Source organism: Oenanthe melanoleuca, chromosome 1A (assembly GCF_029582105.1).
Source record: "Oenanthe melanoleuca isolate GR-GAL-2019-014 chromosome 1A, OMel1.0, whole genome shotgun sequence".
In the NCBI taxonomy this organism is placed as follows: Eukaryota; Metazoa; Chordata; class Aves; order Passeriformes; family Muscicapidae; genus Oenanthe; species Oenanthe melanoleuca.
Window position 1 is genome coordinate 35,768,357 of NC_079334.1, and position 17,305 is coordinate 35,785,661.

Genomic DNA, 17,305 nt, shown 5'->3' on the forward strand with positions numbered 1-17,305 from the left:
AGAGTATTATGCAAACTACACACATTTTACTGATTATCATGATAGATTACATTACAAATGGTTGGGCTAAAATACCCAACATAGACACAAAGAGTGGATTAGTTAATCATATTGCTTAAATTGTAGAGATTAATCTCTTGCCACGGTTTTATTTGGAAGTGTAAGTCTAAATTTCCATATCAAAACTTTGAATTTCCTAAGTACAATAATTATCTGTGAAATATCAAGGACAATTACATCCTTTCCTTCTCCTTTTCTCTTTGTGTCTCAAGAAAAAACAAACAAACAAAAGAAGTTAAATATTGCAGTGCTTCAGGAGAAATGTGTAGATTTTCATGAGAAATATGTATGTAAAGACCAAGAACAGGTTAAGACAAAAGCTTTAATCAGATGAGATTTGAAATAGTACACCCCAGGTCAGTGGGAAATTTTTTATGTATGTATGGCTGAATTAATTTTAATAATAGAGAAAAGGAACCAATTGAAATGAGTGAAAATAAGGAAATATATTAAATAGTGAGAAAATAATGAAGTATTTTAAAAATCCTTATTTTAACCATTTTACCCATTACTTTACATTATAAAATAATCCTACTGCCTTCTATCCAGGGTGGATGGACCCAGATGAATTTTATTGTTGGGTTCCTTTTCTGAGATGGTACAGATTGGTCATCCAGATGAGGACCACAGAGGGGTCTGGGTTATCACTTATTTCCTGTCCCTCTCACAAACTATCCCCAAAAGTAGATGTTTCATGGATGTGCATCTGCTCATTGGGCAGGACCTGGAAGAACATGCTCATTAAGGGCATCCTCATCTGGTTCTCCAGTGTTGCACCATTTGGGATGCACAGGAGGAAGCAGGTCCAGGTGAGCAGCTCCTTCTCAAGGCAGCCAGAGACACACAGGCCTTTCTTGGGGCTCTCTCCATGCAAGACAAGACCTCAAATCCCAAATTTGAAAAAGCTAAATTAAAGTTGACCTCATATTTAATTGCATGATCTGGAAACAAAAGTAGAGAGGATCTTAATAGGCTGTGCAAAAATCACACATTTGCACTTGGCTGGGTAACATCCACAGGGGTCTTGGATCTGGCAGAGAGCAGTGAATGGCATTTTCTTGGCTTGCAGCAATCTCTCTGCCTAATGTTTCGTGATATTTCCTCTGAAATGCTAACAATTAATACCCAGTATCTTTGTATTTTTCCTAGCACTCCTGAATCTGTGAAATAAATGAAACATGAGCCATGAATGCAGTCAAAAGAGAGACACATGCTGTTTGTGGGTTTTGTTAGCACTCTGATCACTTACTACAATTTAACACAGCTGATGGTCTCAGGCTGTGTTTTTAAGACAGTAACTCTTACACTACAGACTGCAAGGACAGCCCTGATAACCTTCCTTCTTTCCTTGAAACAGACACTGTACAAATGCAATGTGGAAGGCTTTTTGTGCCCATTCTTTCAGTCCAAACTGCATCTCCTTTATCAAATATCCCCTTTTCTTCTGCTTCCCTTTTACAACCACTATTTTCAAGAATAATAGTGTTTTTAAAACCTGGGTGGCTTGTTTGCTTGTTTGTTTTTTGTGGTTTTTAAGCTACTTCTAATAGATCAGATTGGCTTTCCTGCATTTAAATAAAAGGTAAGGAGATTGAGAGATGTAATTCTGCAGCTCAGAGGTATAAATCAGTATTTAAAGCATGTTAGTTTTAAAACAGGGTAAATTATATGAGAAATAAGTGCATAAAATGCAGAAGGCCTTTTTTTTAGAAAGAGTCACCAAATAAACCTTACAGAAAAAAAACATGCTTGATCCAACTTTCTTCTGAGGACAAAAATATGCTGCAGATTTTTAGAGCTGGTTTTAGAGTTTTGTTTGCTAATGCCATTGTCTTTCATTTCCTGCTAATTAAAAATTGTATTGTTTATTGAATTTATACTAGTAGCACATGCAGCAATAATAAAATGTAACTCAATTTCATCAAGGAAATAAATGAGAACTTGTAATCTGGATCATATAACAACTTCCCAAATTTGCTTTGTATAGATTAAGGGAAGCATTGCTGTTGGCTTGGGTTTTAGAGCAGGTGGAGTATTTTGATTTTTTTTTTTTTTTCTTTTCAGAAAGGCTGATTTTGCATTTAAATGGAAACCACTTCCAACTACCAAGCATTTCAGTGCAAACTGCATTGTTTTCTGAAAAGCATTTTATGCCTTATATTTTGAAAAACTCTATTTGAGGTCTGCTCCCAGGAAGCACTGGAGATGATACAAAAAGGGATGGATTCCTGAGAGAAAGCCCATTCTTAGCCGGATTCCCTGTTTATTTTGCTCACCTGGAGCTAAACTTGTTTGAAACAGACACTAACCAGAGGGAGTTTAAGTCAGGTCTATCCCAAATGCTGAACACCCACAGAGTTCTCTGCTCAAACTAATGTGCTTTGTCATGGATTTATGGCCTCAGCAGAAAGTGACAGTGAGGTCTGTGGGATTCTTGTGGTAGATGAATAAGGTTACTGAAATTCAGTAATATAGTAGAAAAATTATATAGCAATAGTTCATATCACTACTCAACCCTCAGCCCTTCATTAGTTTGGTATTTTAGTTTTAAAATTGTCTAATGAAGTAAAATATTAGGGAAGCAGTGAATCATTACCCCTGCTCAGCTGGGTAGAGCCTTAGAAAAAGGAAGTATCATTGGCTGTACCTTACTAAAGCAAGAGCAAAACAACTTTCATTCTTTCCAAAACTATTTAAAATACATATTGGTACTTCTATAATATTTATTATTTAGATTAACACTGCAGTAACACCTGCTGATATTAAAGGTCAGAATCCCAAAGTGCTCTGCATTGTTACAAATACACCATAGGAGACAGTTTTTTTTCTCAAATGGTAGTCTAGGTAGACAAGAAAAAAAAAGAAAAAATTAAAAAAATAAAAAAATAAAAAAAGTCTGAGGGGAAAAGAGATGTTGAAGAGACTTATCCATGCCCACAGAAGTTAGGAAGTCTGTGGCAGAACCAAGAGACTCTCCAGCCCAGCTGTCGATCCTGAACTTTTTTGAAATTCTTCAAATACTATTTTGTATGTTCCTTATAATGTTCTAAGTTTGTTGAAGGTTTAAGGAAAAAGCCTTGCCTGTAGGAGGGTTAAAGGCAACAGTCTCACTGTAAACATGACTCCATCAGCTCCTACTGTTTCCATGGACACACTTGTTAACGTTTGACATTTTTTGATGGTGTCTTATTGCAAGGTTATTTCAAAGAAGACTGGAAGGGTGACAGGAGAGGAAAGTTGGTACTAGAGAAATACAGGTTCTGTGCAACTCAGTGCAGACTACTGATTTATATGGGGTATTTACACACTCAAGGAAAAGACAGAATTTATTTTATATGTTCTAAATATTTTCATAATTTACCTTTCATCTTTATTGTATTCTGCCAAAGTATTTGCTACGAGCATTTGAGTTCTCAATTAGCTGCGTAAAATGAGATATTATCTTGTCATCTCATTTTTAATCTCTTTTGATTCTGTAATTTGCAAAGGAAAAGGAATTAGTACCTGAAGTAAGCTCCTGGCAGTGGCTGAGGTCTTTTATGGCAGCTATACCCAGCCTCTGATTTCTTCACTGTCATCGTTTACAACATCAAAGGGACAGTTAGCTCACTTCTGCTCTGTTCAAAGAATCAAAGCAAATTCATTAAATTGTATGTGTATATGTTCTTGACAGTTTGTTTCAGATGTCTTACTTTCAAACCCAGTGGAAAGTATCTTGCTTTGATATAAATAGCACTTAATGTGATCCAAAACAGCTAAAAGGATATATTTTTATAAAGTTGTTTTTTGCATCTCAGAATGAAATGTGCTGCCATTCCCAAAATGGTAAAAAAATGAACCTTTAACTGCACTTTTCAAAATAAATAAAACCTCATGAACACCCATTTTGTTCCTATAGAGCAAGAGATGATTTATGAGACCTTCAGACAAGAGCTTTCTAGGGAGACCTCAAAGCAGCCTTTCAGTACCTACAGGGGACCTACAGGAGAGCTGGAGAGGGACTTTTTACAAGGACATGACAGGACCAGGGGGAATGGCTTTAAACTGAAAGATTTAGGTTGGGTATAGGGAAAAATTCCTTCCTGTGAAGGAAGTGAGTCACTGGATCCTATTGCCTCACATCTGCAAAGAAATAGTTCATGGTCCACTTCGTGTACTGACATTGTAAAAATCTAGTATTTGGCCACCTAGATTCAAACAAAAAAATGACATATCAGAATGATTAATCTCTTAGATAAAAATAGTTTTCTTCAAGAAAAAAATTCTTACATAGGAGTCAATACCTAAATTTTTTTTTTCTATATGATAGGACCAAAAACTGAAATTTTAGGTATGTTTGCAGGGCAATAATATCACAATAATGAGAGCTATATAATTTTACTTTGTGTAATTATTTTTGTCAGAGTTTTTTCCTTCCTTCAGCCACCTACACACCCCGTTGCTATTTCTTGCCTGAGACATTTTCTTTTCATGGCTGTATGAGGAAATCCTGTCAGCTATTCAGCCTAACCAAGGCCTGGTGTAGTAGAGTTTGTAGAAAAAGAGGAAACAAAAAGATAATGGTAATAACTTGAATAAATGTCTAAGAACCAGGACAGTTCAAAAATGTAACAAGACTATGATTTTTTGTTGGAGTTATACCCCATTCAGGAGCAAAAGTAAAAAGTATGGTAGAAATCCATTGATGTATGGAGAAAGGGCCCTAGGAAGAAATGGCAGGGGCTTTTTATGTTATAAAGACAGATTGCAGGAGTGAGGTAGTGCCATTGGTACTACTTGATTATTTGACAACTGGTTTTCTAAGTGCTTGAGAATTTACAGTACAGTTTACATTATTTTCAGAAATTTGTAAGGCTCCAAGAGGGTTAGCAGTCCAAGCTAAAGGTCTTAAGCAGTTTACTTCTAAGGCAGAATGCAAAATACTTTACCTACTCCCTACCTCCAAATAGTAATAAGTATCTCATAGGGTTTTTTACTCTGCTTCTTCATCCTCCTAATTTAGTAACGTGTATCTCATAGCTTTTTTTTTTTTTCTTTTACTCTACTCCTTCATCTTCCTAATTCCTCTCCACCCATTTTGGCCACATCTATTCTAGCTCAGCTGGTCAAAGCATGGTGCTAATAATGCCAAGGTTATGTGTTTGATTCCCATATGGGCTATTTGCTTGAGAGCTGGACTTGATGATCCATGTGGGTCCCTTCCAGCTCAGAATATTCTGTGATATTTCTGTGCTTCTAGAGAGCCAACTGGCCAGGACACAGTCCCAGTTATTGCCCTGCAAATGCTGCTCTCATTTTGCTGCTAAAGACCCTTCTTGACACAGCTTTCACAAGCACTTTCCTGAAACCAGTGCTTTCCCAGACAAGAGACATTAGTAGCCCCAAACTGTTCCCAGCAAGCAGCTTGGATGAGATCCTCCTGCTTTAGGAAAAATGAGTTATCAGCATGGTACGTTATGTCACTTGCACTCAGGGCCCAGGAGAATGTCCTGGACCAATTTTCTCAGTCACTGACTGAAAAAGCTGGGAAAAAATAGAAGCTGTTGACATTGAACAATGAGATAAGGGAGTCCCAAACAGATTTCACAGGCTCTACTCTTCCCCCCAAGACACCTCTCTCTGATGACATTTTTGCAAAATAAGGAATGGTGGCAACATGGAAACTTCATTTCATGTGTTAAAATAATCGGGGCTTTATACTCTGCACAATGTCTATCTAAATAGTGAATAAAATTATTTTTAGTACTTCAACAGCACAGCAATGCACACCTCTGCTCAACAAAAACCAGAAAGCATAGAGCATGGTGCAGCCCTGTACCATAGGTGACCTCATATCCAAAAATTGCTTCATGTTAACCCTTTGAATGAAAATATCAAGCAGCATTTGATGAACTGGGAGACCATGTCCTCATCAAGCTGCAAAGAGCAGTGGGTGACACCTCACCTGTATGCTACTGCTGCAGCCACTTTGGCTATATGCAGTAGAAGCAGAAATTGTCTCTCTTCTCTGTGGTTCCTTTGGAATAGCTCATTTTGTCACTGCCCTGCCTTCCCCTCAGCTGTTCCTTCACGGATGAAGTGAGCTGTTCACTCCTCTCCTTAAACACTTCAGGATGGAAACTTGTTGTTTTATGAGCATTGGTGAATTGTCACAAGCAATTTTGTCTTCAGCCAGGGGAACAGAGAGATATAAAAGGTATTTCCAAGACTGTTGCCCTACTGTATATGCTGGTACTCAGAGACTTACTCTAGGTCTGTGAAACAGCTCTCCAAGCACTGTACCTTCTCTTCAACTTTACCTGTGATTCAACACAACTCTAGAGCAATATCTTCCCAGCTATTTAGGGATATGGGAGTGATGATCTGGAGCAGGGAGCATCCCTTGCCAAGCAGCCAGTGGCAAGGAAATGCAGGTCTCAGCTTTGTCAGGAATCTCAGCTATTGGGACAAGGAAGACTTGGTGAAATGAGAGACACTGAGTCAATGAAGACAATCACAATAGGTCAGTCACAGCTTCATCTCTCTCCTTCCTCACAAACACACAAGGTTTGGACATCTCTATAGCTCTCTGGTTAAAATAGCAGTGGTTTATTGGGGTAGAGTTTACAGGAAACTGAAATATGCCTTAATAGGCTGGTTATGTGAGCTGTACAGACCTTGGATAATTAGGATGTCCTAACAAGGCAAGGTAGCAGGATAATTGCATGACTCTTAATGGAACATTTGCCAGAAAGAATTGACCTTGCCTATTTTCTGGAAATTAATTTTCAGTACAGTTTCAAAGCTAAACCAAGTCTATTTGTGTTGACTATTAATATTTGTCAACACTGATTTTAGAATGGGTAAACCACTGTATTTCTTCTCATACAAATCTCAAACACAGAAGATGAAAATAAAATCTGGAACAAGAAACAGTCTGAGCAAAGAAATAGGTTTCATTTTTAGTAAATAAGATAGTTTATGGATTTATACTCTTTTTATTATTGGAACCCATTAGTAGTAGAATATTCTAATTTGTTGTTTTAAAATAACTCTGAAAACTGTTCTTCAAAGAAGATCTTTTTTTTTTCTGTTGTACCACTGCCTACACCTGCATTCATAGTTATTGTACATAATTTATATTGACCAGTTAAGCAAAAGATTTACTGCATGATAAATTAACATCCTTACCACAGTAAGAATATTTTGGCTATGTCCAAGATACTTGAATTAATTCCTGTCCTTTGAGAAACAGCATTTTTTAAATTTATTGTACTGGTTGCTTACAGATCAATAAATATTTCAGGAATTTATATGATTGCTGATTGTGACAGATACAATTTTAACCACTGTGATAAATATGAAAAACAGTCACCATAAGAAAAATGAAATTGTAATGAAAGGAAGACAGACTTGTAATAAAGGAAGGATAGTAAATGCCAGAAGCATATTCCTATTAGATGCAAAAATAGTGTCATATAAAAGAGACAAATTTAAATTTACCATTACTCTAATTTCAATTCAGAAAATGAAATGAAATTGCTAACAGTAGCTACTGCTGGAAGGTAGAAGATAGTTAATTAATTTAAGCTAGGTAACAGTGATCTTAAGAGTTTACCTGGGGTCCAGTCTTTCTCCCACTGAAGTGGCAACAAGATCAAGCTTTAACAAGGTTCCTGATATCAGCATCCTGATATGTTTGCTCAGTTCTAAGAAAGCAAATTATGAAAGTCACTGGAAATTTTAACCTTCTCCAAAGCCTGTGTTCATATCTAACCTGAACATGCAGGTACTATTTGCATTACTGCATTGTTAATTACAACTATACAAAAAACATTTACATCTAAACTATATTTATTTTATATGGCTTTGTTTCCATGGAAATGCATTATTTTTAACAAAATAAAAAGTTCTAAAGTAGAAAATCTCTCTCAGACATCCCTGCATGTCCCATTTCTCCACAACCCACACAATTCTCATCAGCCTGAGTGCAGTTTAGCAGTAAAATGCTGTGATGCTTGTGGGGAATAGAGCCCAGAGCCCAGCCTGAGGGGGCTGTGGGCTGAGCCACTGCACCAGTAATTCCCAGGAGACTGTGGCTAGCTTCAGAGACAGCTTTCCAGATCTTAGGTGTTGTTGCCATAAAATGTATTTAAAGATGAGATCTAAAAAAAATGGATAGTCCTAGTAACAGGCAATATTTTTCAAGGGCCATACACCCAGCAGACATGAGCTAGACCACATTCTTTTTTATCTCTGCATCAGCTGCCTCATGCTCATAGAAAAGTGACCCAACCCAGTAGAAATGTGATGTCCATATTCATTGCAGGAAGGCATTCATTTCACTGTAGTCCCACAGAAATGTATTAATCAGCATTCCTACAGTGTTCCATCACCAAAACCAAGAAATGATATATATAAAAATCAGGAGAAGATTTAGCAATAATTTATTCCTCTTTGCAGAAAAGTTTCCTCTGTCAAAAAATTGTTGTAGTGCTGAATATTAGTACTGCAGTAGATCATTGGGGATATGAAATATCTTAGGCTGGTAGTTTTTCGTGGGTTTGGGGCAAAGTATTTTGCATTTCTAAAAGTTAATGAATTCATTACAGAGAGAAAGTTTGGAAGCAAAAGTTTAAGTGAGCCCATAGCTAGTCACAAAAATTTTCATAAAGGTGCAAAGAAGCTTCTTTTGAAATTTATTTTTTAAAAATAGGTCAGTATTATTTCAAATACCTTGAGGTCCCACTGATTTGTGATATTTTCACTTTGGTCATACTTGAAAAGGGCAGATAAATATTTAAGGAAAAAATGCTTCAGATGCACTTTACAGAGTGCTGCTACTTAAGCAAAATTTTTAAAAATAATTTTAAAAACAATATATCACACCAACCAAAAATCAAGGAGTCCACCACCCTCCCTTGCATGTTTAGAGAGACCGAAGAATCACAGTGAATGCTGCAAAGACTTTTAGCTGTGCCAGAATGAAGTGCAGGAATACACTTTGAGTACCTGAGCTTCCATCCTTTTCCCCTTTGAGACCACAGACTGTCACTCTGAATGCTTTTATTGCTCAAGCTATCAAGTCAGAGGTCAAGTCCTTGGCCATTTAGTACTTCACTAGTCAAAAACACTGTGATCAAGAGAATGCCCAACTTTAAATACTGAGATTTTCACAAAACAGGCTAGGGTCAAGGGTGTTGTACTTTCAGTGCTACTGAGAAATTGCTAAGGTATATAAACCAAATGGAAATGGATAGTTTTATGTATGTATACATACAGTCCAATAAGTCAGTGATTACACTGATTTCACAATTTTCACAAAATATTCCTTGCAAATTTCTATTAATTCACTTCAAATCTTGCCACATGCTGCAGAATTTAAAATAACTATCAGAAGACTTTGCAATAAATCTTAAAGGATGATGTAAATAATGCACTTACTAACCAGGAAATAAGTGTGTCACCATAGTAGAAATTATCAACTTTCCACAAGCTGCAGATTTGTTAGATTATTTTACTGAAGAATATCTCAATAAAGAGACACGCTTGCAATAGAGATTCTAATCAAGAGTGCCCATTAAACAGCTCAGAGCATATCCAAAATGTTTAGCATCAGAAATAGTGTCTGCTTTTATAAATTCACTTATCACCAATTCTGATCAAGCATCTCCCAGGGAAGTAGCCAGTCTTTCCAAAAGCTGTATAAAACAGCAGTAGTCAGAGAAAAGGAAAAATGAATAAGCTTATGAAATGACAAGCAGTGTGTCACTTGCCAGCATTTGCTAGTTCACAGCATGTACATCACAAGAGTACAGCACTCATGCCTAAAGCACAATAGGAACTATATTATGAATTAATGTACAAATTTATATTACCAAACCCAAAAATGTGGTCTACATGAACCTTATTTAAAAAGCAGTGATACCTGCATGTTTTGACAAGGTTTCCATCTTCATACAGATTTGGAATTGGTTAACTTCCCTTTAGAAACTGGAAGTTGGTCTCACCTTCCACCAGGAAGTAAGTCAGACTGGTTCTTCAAACCAGGATAATTCATTAAATTGTCCCTCTGGGAGTCATGGCAGTGGACACTGTGGCACTGAGTGTAGGGAGCTAATCATGGGATTCCCACCAGAAGCCTTTTACTTATTCTTGGAAACCTTTCACAAATTGTTGTGCTAATCCTATGACTGGAACTTGCATTCCCTGCATCAGATTTAAAGTTCTCTACTGGGCTTTTTAAAAGCAAAATGACTGTGGATAAACATAACTAAGAGTCATTCTATCCACTGCAGATAAAACTTGCTAACACAGGAAATACTTTTTGTGTGCATATTGAGATTGTGCATGGATGCATTTTACTTCTTGATAAAATATTTAAAATAATCAGGTGAAAAAACTATGTTGTAACTCATATGACATCCCCATATTTGGGCAAGACTGTCATGTCATCTGAGCATCAGCTTCTCAGATACACCATTTCCTTCCTTCTCCATGTAGAACACAGATGCATGAAATGAGGCTCTGACTTAGATAAATTTTGTTTGTTTGTTGTGTATTATGGCCAGACAGAAGTATCTCATTCAGTCCCATGACTTCCACGAACTATTCTGCAGTTAGTTTGGGGTTTTTTGGCAGCAAAAATGCAGGAAACAGTTCCAAAAATCATGTACAGAAAAGACTAGATAAAGTACTGATTTCTTCTATTGCTGTTGATGGCCAATAGACTCTTTCAAATATGAAAGAAACTATTATACAAAAATCAAATGAAAAGGAAATGAGAAAAGTTAAAGAGTGAAGCTTGATGAAAATACAGATACTGTAGTAAAAGGGTTGAAAGAAAATATGATTTTGCAATTACATGCGATTACCTGTGCCTATATACATTAAATTACAAAGTTGCTATTTTCTTACTGTTACAAATCAGACAGGACTTATTTATTAGGAATTTCAATTATGCCTTTACACACCTTTAGTCACACATAGATTGCATATTTCTGCTGTATGGCTTTTTGTGATAGATTTTCCATATGAAATAGTCTATTGGTCATGAACTTAATGGAAAATAAAATATCAATGCCTTGTGAATGTATTCATTCTGCCTTGTAATTGGTATTTACAAGCTAGTGATCATTCTCTTACAGACAAAAAAATATAATGGCAAACATTAGAGGTGTCACAGTTTCTATGCACCTCTCTTTACCACTGTATTCTTCTCTAGTTCAGAATTTGGCAGTCTGAGTAGGGTAGTAGATGTTTCAAATTGTTTTGCCTTTCATTTTTTTTAATGGCCTTTTATTCTTCAGTCACAAACAACTTTTTAAATGTTTTTTCCCATGCTTAAGCAAACATTAACTTGTCAGCTTGTACCTAAATTTCACCAAGCTTTTGCTACTCTGCTTGATTTTAAAGCACTTTGATGATTAAAATGTGTGTCTCCTGGAAAATGAATATTACAAATACAGAGTAATGTATTGCGACAGTGAATAATGAATAGCTAATAAACCTAATTAAACTAAAAGGATGTAAAAAAGACAGTTTAGCTGTCATTAAAAGATCACACTCTCTTTCCTTCCTCTGCTACATACAGCATCCTATAGCCAACAGCACAGTCTGGTAACATCATCTTTAGATGTAAAGGGATGATACTATTAGATTCATCTCTTTGAGAGAATATTGAAATCCTAATGAATCCTAAAGGTTTCTTTGAGTGGTACAGTAATAATCAAGTATAGTTGTGACTGAAAATTAATTATTCTCTGTTTCGACATAAATAGTACATTACTCTGATTCTTAAATGACCGTTTATTTTATATCCATATATTTTCTTATTCCAGGTACCTACACATGTTAAAGATTGTGAAACTAAGAAATGGTCCCTAGAAATTTAGGCCTGAGAGGCTGTAACTACACAACCATCCCCTGTCTGGGAAGAACATTTCTGAAAAAAAAGTCAGTGGAATTTTTTAATCCCTTCTATAGGGGTCCTGCTGCCCACTTATCTTTGGACACATAACTGCCACATTTGGCACAGTAAAACTTTCTGATTTCGGTTTTCAACAGAGAACTTCAAGAGCACATTTTGTAACTCAGGGAAGAACACAACTCAGAAAGCAGTTGTATGCTACACAAAGGGTTTTTCACCTTATTAGAAACTGCATTGTATTCACCTTATAATTCTAGCACTAAGTATTCATGTTCACCAATATTTCTTAAAAGGTACTAAGCTACTAATAATCAAAGTAATTTTATAAAGAAAACAGCAATTAATAGATGATGCATTGATGTTTACTGGCACCATGAAACAGTATTTAGATCATCTACTGCAATACAGGGGAATCTGGGCTATGGTCCCTTCATAGCCTGATGGGAGACAAATCCATACCCTCAAAAGATTTCACAAGTGGTGGAATATCAGTTCTTCTGGGTGAGGTACCACCTGAACCATTTGGTATGGTGAACAAAAAGATTTATGCAGTCAGGTCCCACTCATCCTGGTACAATGCCAGAGCCCAGGACATCTTTGTCACTGGATATTTTCAATCAAACATATCACCAGAAATATTACAAAAACTAACAATTATTTCTATCAATTTGTCTTGTATTTTCTGAAATCATTGACTTTAACTGGGCCATGTAAATAAGTGGCAAAACCTGGGAAACTTCTCTCTATGGAGCGTATACTTTTAAAAAATCATCTAGGAATTCTACTTCTTATGAGTGGAACCTTGAAAACTATCTCCAAGATGAAGGCCACTGCAGGCTCTTCCATCTCACATAGTCTCAAACACCAGAAAAATCCCACCATTGCTAAGTCTCCTGAAGCCTCACAGCCTGTCCATTTAGTATGAGACAGCTTCCCTGTGGCTCCTCTCATTCACTTCTTAACCATCTGGACTTCTGAAGGATCAAGTAAAATCTTCTGACCAATTCTGACCCAGTTTTCAAACCTCAAGGAAGCATTTCTCTGTATGAAGTCCCCTTCAAGACTGCTGTGAAGCTTCCACAGGAACAAAGCCCACCATTTTTTCTTAATTGCCAATTCTCAAAAGACCATAACCCAGGGAAGAAAATAGGGAACTCTTCTGAAGTTCATCAGCAATAATCATGCAAATACAGAAATTATCCAGACTAATAAGTTCCAACAACTGTTCATTGATCTGGCAAGGTTTGAGTATGTATAAAACTTTGGTGTTTGCAACTTGAAAGTTTTCAGAGTGATTTGTCTCAAGAAATATTAGTTGCGTCCATGAATAATTTAAGTCAGAACTTCAAAGCTTCTGTATCTGCAGAAACTACTTCAGGAGAGAAGTACTTATTACACACTTAAATTATTCCTACAGTACAAATGGACAAAATGAAAACAAGAGAAAAAGGTAAAGTAGAGGAAAAAGGAAACAGGATGGATTATAGAAGAGATTAACTATAATATGATTATGAAAGGGACATTATTATTTCCAATTATCATATAGCATGTTAGATGTAAATCGTGCACTGCATAAATATCTGAATTGATACATTAATATACCTTTGTGATAACTTCACTTACAGAATATACTTACATTATACTTATTGGTTTTACTCTGACCTTGTTGCCATTGCCTAATTCCCCAAAACACCACTCTAGATGCCCGTGGTTGATGTGATTCTTGATGTGATGTGAACTTGATGAGATTCTGGTCTTCACCATGTCTGAATAAAGGATTGCACTCATTCTCTTAATGCGTTAGACCTATAAAGAGCATCATGATTAAAAGTAGAATGAAACAAGTACAGGCAACTTCTGTTTGATTAATTAGACTACAGATGTGCTAATATGGTTCTGTGCAATATGGAGCTGTAAATATTCTGTGCCTTCCCATAGAATCTGATCTGTTGCTCAGAGGTGGCTGACAAAATACAAAGAGGAGCTGCAGGTTAACAGCATTCAAAATAAAGGTTAAAATAGTGGTATTTTCTGCTCTCTGACTAGAATTATAGCAAGGAGCAGAAACTAGAGCTGAGCAAACAGTGTAGAAAATACATCAGGTTTTTTCAACCTGGTTCAAGCTAGCTCACACAAAACATTTAGCATAAGACAAAATCTCCTCTGTCAAAAAGATCATAAAAAGAACAAAAACAGAGTGGTGTGAAAGTCACATAATGAAGGGAAATGGTGTAAAGGGAAACCCCTTTTCACTCCTATGACCACTGTAATGTAGACATCTGGTGACCAATAATTACCTGGGAAGAACTGATGGGCTGAATATGTCCTGAATATGCAAACACAGTGAATCTGTCAGGCAAAGAATATGTTTGGTTTTTTTTTTCCAAAGGTAATATAGGCTGCTCACACCACAGAATAAACTATATTTTTTTTATGTTGTACTGCCAAAAATTTCTTCAGGGAAATGTATGAGCTTTAATATTTTTGCAACCATTGTTTAAACAGCTTATACAATAGCAATAATATTTTTTTTTTGTATGGCATCATGACTTCCTTTTTCTTTTCTAGATTTCATTGCGTGGCAGTGTTTGACAGAATCACAGAATAAGCTAAGTTGGAAGGGATCATCAAGTCCAGCTCCTGGCCCTGCAGAGCAACATTCCCAAGAATCACACCATGTGTCCAGCACACCTTCAACTCAGACAGGTTTGGTGCTGTGACCACTTCCCTGGGGAGCCTGGTCCAGTGCCCAAACACTGGGTGGAAAACCTTTTCCTGATATCCAACCTAAACTGCCCCTGACACACCTTCAGGCCATTCCCTCGGGTCATTTGGCATCACAGAGAAGAGTCCAGTGTCAGCCTCTCCTCCTTCCCTCACAAGGAAGTTGTAACTGCAGTGAGGTCTGTTCTCAGTGTCCTCTTCTCCAGGCTGGACAGACTGAATGGCCTCAGCCTCTCCTCACAGGGCTTCCTCTGAACACCCTTCACCATCTTTGCTGCCCTCCTTTGGATGCCCTCTACTAGCTTGTCTTTCTTTTATTGCAGTGACCAAAACTGTCAAAACAAACAATCAATTCCTTTAGTCCAAAGAGAAAAGATTTCAAGAATCCTTCTTCATCTTGTGCTGCACTATGGGACATAAGCATTCCCAAACCCAGCTGTGTAGGAGTTGCATGACCATGAGAGATAAAAGAAGCCTCACAGCTTTAAGACATAGGCTACTGGAGATGGTGAAAGCTCCTCTGTTCCTTTTCACACCATTTATATAGAGAGAAGTTGATTGGAAAGTGTACTTTTGCAGAGCAGAGATTTTTTATTATTCCCATAGTTTTCAGCTTCACATCACAATTCACGTGTCATTGTCACAAAACAATGAGATTTGTGAACCTCAAAACACCTGAAACAGCACATTCATTTGGGGTGGGAGAAAGTCTAAGCTGAGACACTTGGTTATACTGTCCAGAACAGAAATATAAACCTTATTTTCATGCATCACAGTTGAAGCTGTTGCCATCAGCCCATGCAAAAAAAAAAAAAAAAAAAAAAAAAAAAAAAAAAAAAGGGAGTGGGGGCGTTGCTTATCATGAAAGTCTAGGCCACAGAAAAGAATTTTTTTTTTTAACTAAAGTCAGTCCATGCTGCTGGGAGCTTAGGTTTCTATGGGCACTGTATTTGATCCTCAGCCAGCTCCAGTGCACCTATAATCATTCTGTGCTGGTACAATAACTTGCAGAGGATTATTAAAGCACTGACTCAGTGCTTTATACAGTTGTGTTTGAAAGGAAAAAAAAAAATGTTATTGTCAGTATAGTTTATTTTATCGGGAAAAAAATACAAATTGCAGCACAACACCTCCCTTTCCTGGCACAGGCTGTCTACACAGAAAAAGCATTTGCTACAAGAGCTGCATCAGCTTAGCTACATCAACAAACCTGTTGTAATATATAAAATGCCTGAGACAAACATAATCACTCTGAAAGCCATTTCTGGTGCAAAGGTGGCCTTCATGTCCTCAACTTCAAACACATTCCTAACTTCATTGTAATTCAGTAGCTATGAAATCATATGTGGCATCATCACAATAAGCAAAATATGTTGAAAAACAAAAGCAGTAATGGTTACCAAAAAAAAAAAAAAAAACAACCAGCATATAAATTCAGGAACAGGTGAACAAAGTGAATAGTCCAGAAGAAATTCATCATTTTTGTTAGTTACTGTCTATAGCTGCTATAGCATTGCTGGCCTTTGCACATGATTGGCCTTTGGAGTCTTTCAGTAAGAAAGCAGTAGAAATAAAAGAAAAAATAAACAAACCCTAGAAAAAGTAACTGTGAATGGAACTTAGAAGGCAATCGCACTGTTTTGTACTATAAAGTGGGAGAAGGTGTCTTTCCAATTTCTGTGTGTGACCCATCCAAAGTAAGGAAATTATAAATACAATAAATGCATAATAATTATGTGTGGATTAATAAATTAGATGTTAGAAAATAAATCTTATCTTTAAGTAATGTAGTTACTTTTTTTTTTTTCATTATATAAATTCTAGCCAAGGATCAAATTTAAGAATTGTTAATGAAAGTGCTGTCTTAAATCTGAACCATAAAAGTCAGTGTCAGTAGAAATAACTGTGAGGAGACACATGACACTACACAAAAGTCCAGCTCTGGTATCAGAGTTTTTAGAGTGCATCAGTTATTGGAGTGCATCATTTCCCTCCATAAAAAGTCATGATTCACAGGTAGATAAGCATGCTTTTCAGAGAAAAGGAAGAGTGGTCTCCTCATTTCATCACACTGCCCAGGTATAAATCAAAAGCAACAAGAACAGCTGCTGCCACAGCAACATGAACAACACAAATCTATATTGCTTGATGATGAAATATTTATTTTGTTTCCTACAGAAAAACTGGAGTAATAAAATGTTGAGATTTTCAATGTTTTAAATTAAAGCAGCAGCTTCTTATTCAAGAAATTAGCGACTTCTTTTTAAAGGGTTTTTTTTGTCCTTACTTTGAAAGAAGGTCAGAGCTTTTCTCCAAGAAGGCTGAGAATGCTGGTCTTCACAATTCTGTCCTTCCACCTGAGCTGTTGTACTTGAAAGCCTCAACAGAGGTGACCAGAGCTAACAGTGATATATCTTGGTGCACTGCATTTTTTAGAGCAGGGAGATTCCTTGCTTCTTTTACCTCATGAAACTACATCTGGTCTTTCTAGAGAAGGTCACATAAATACCAAAATGGCAACTGAGATTTGAAATCACAAGAGAAGAAACCTTCTGCTACCTCTTGTTTTTCTGCCAGAAATTTTACAGCTGAAATACTTGAAATACATTTTCT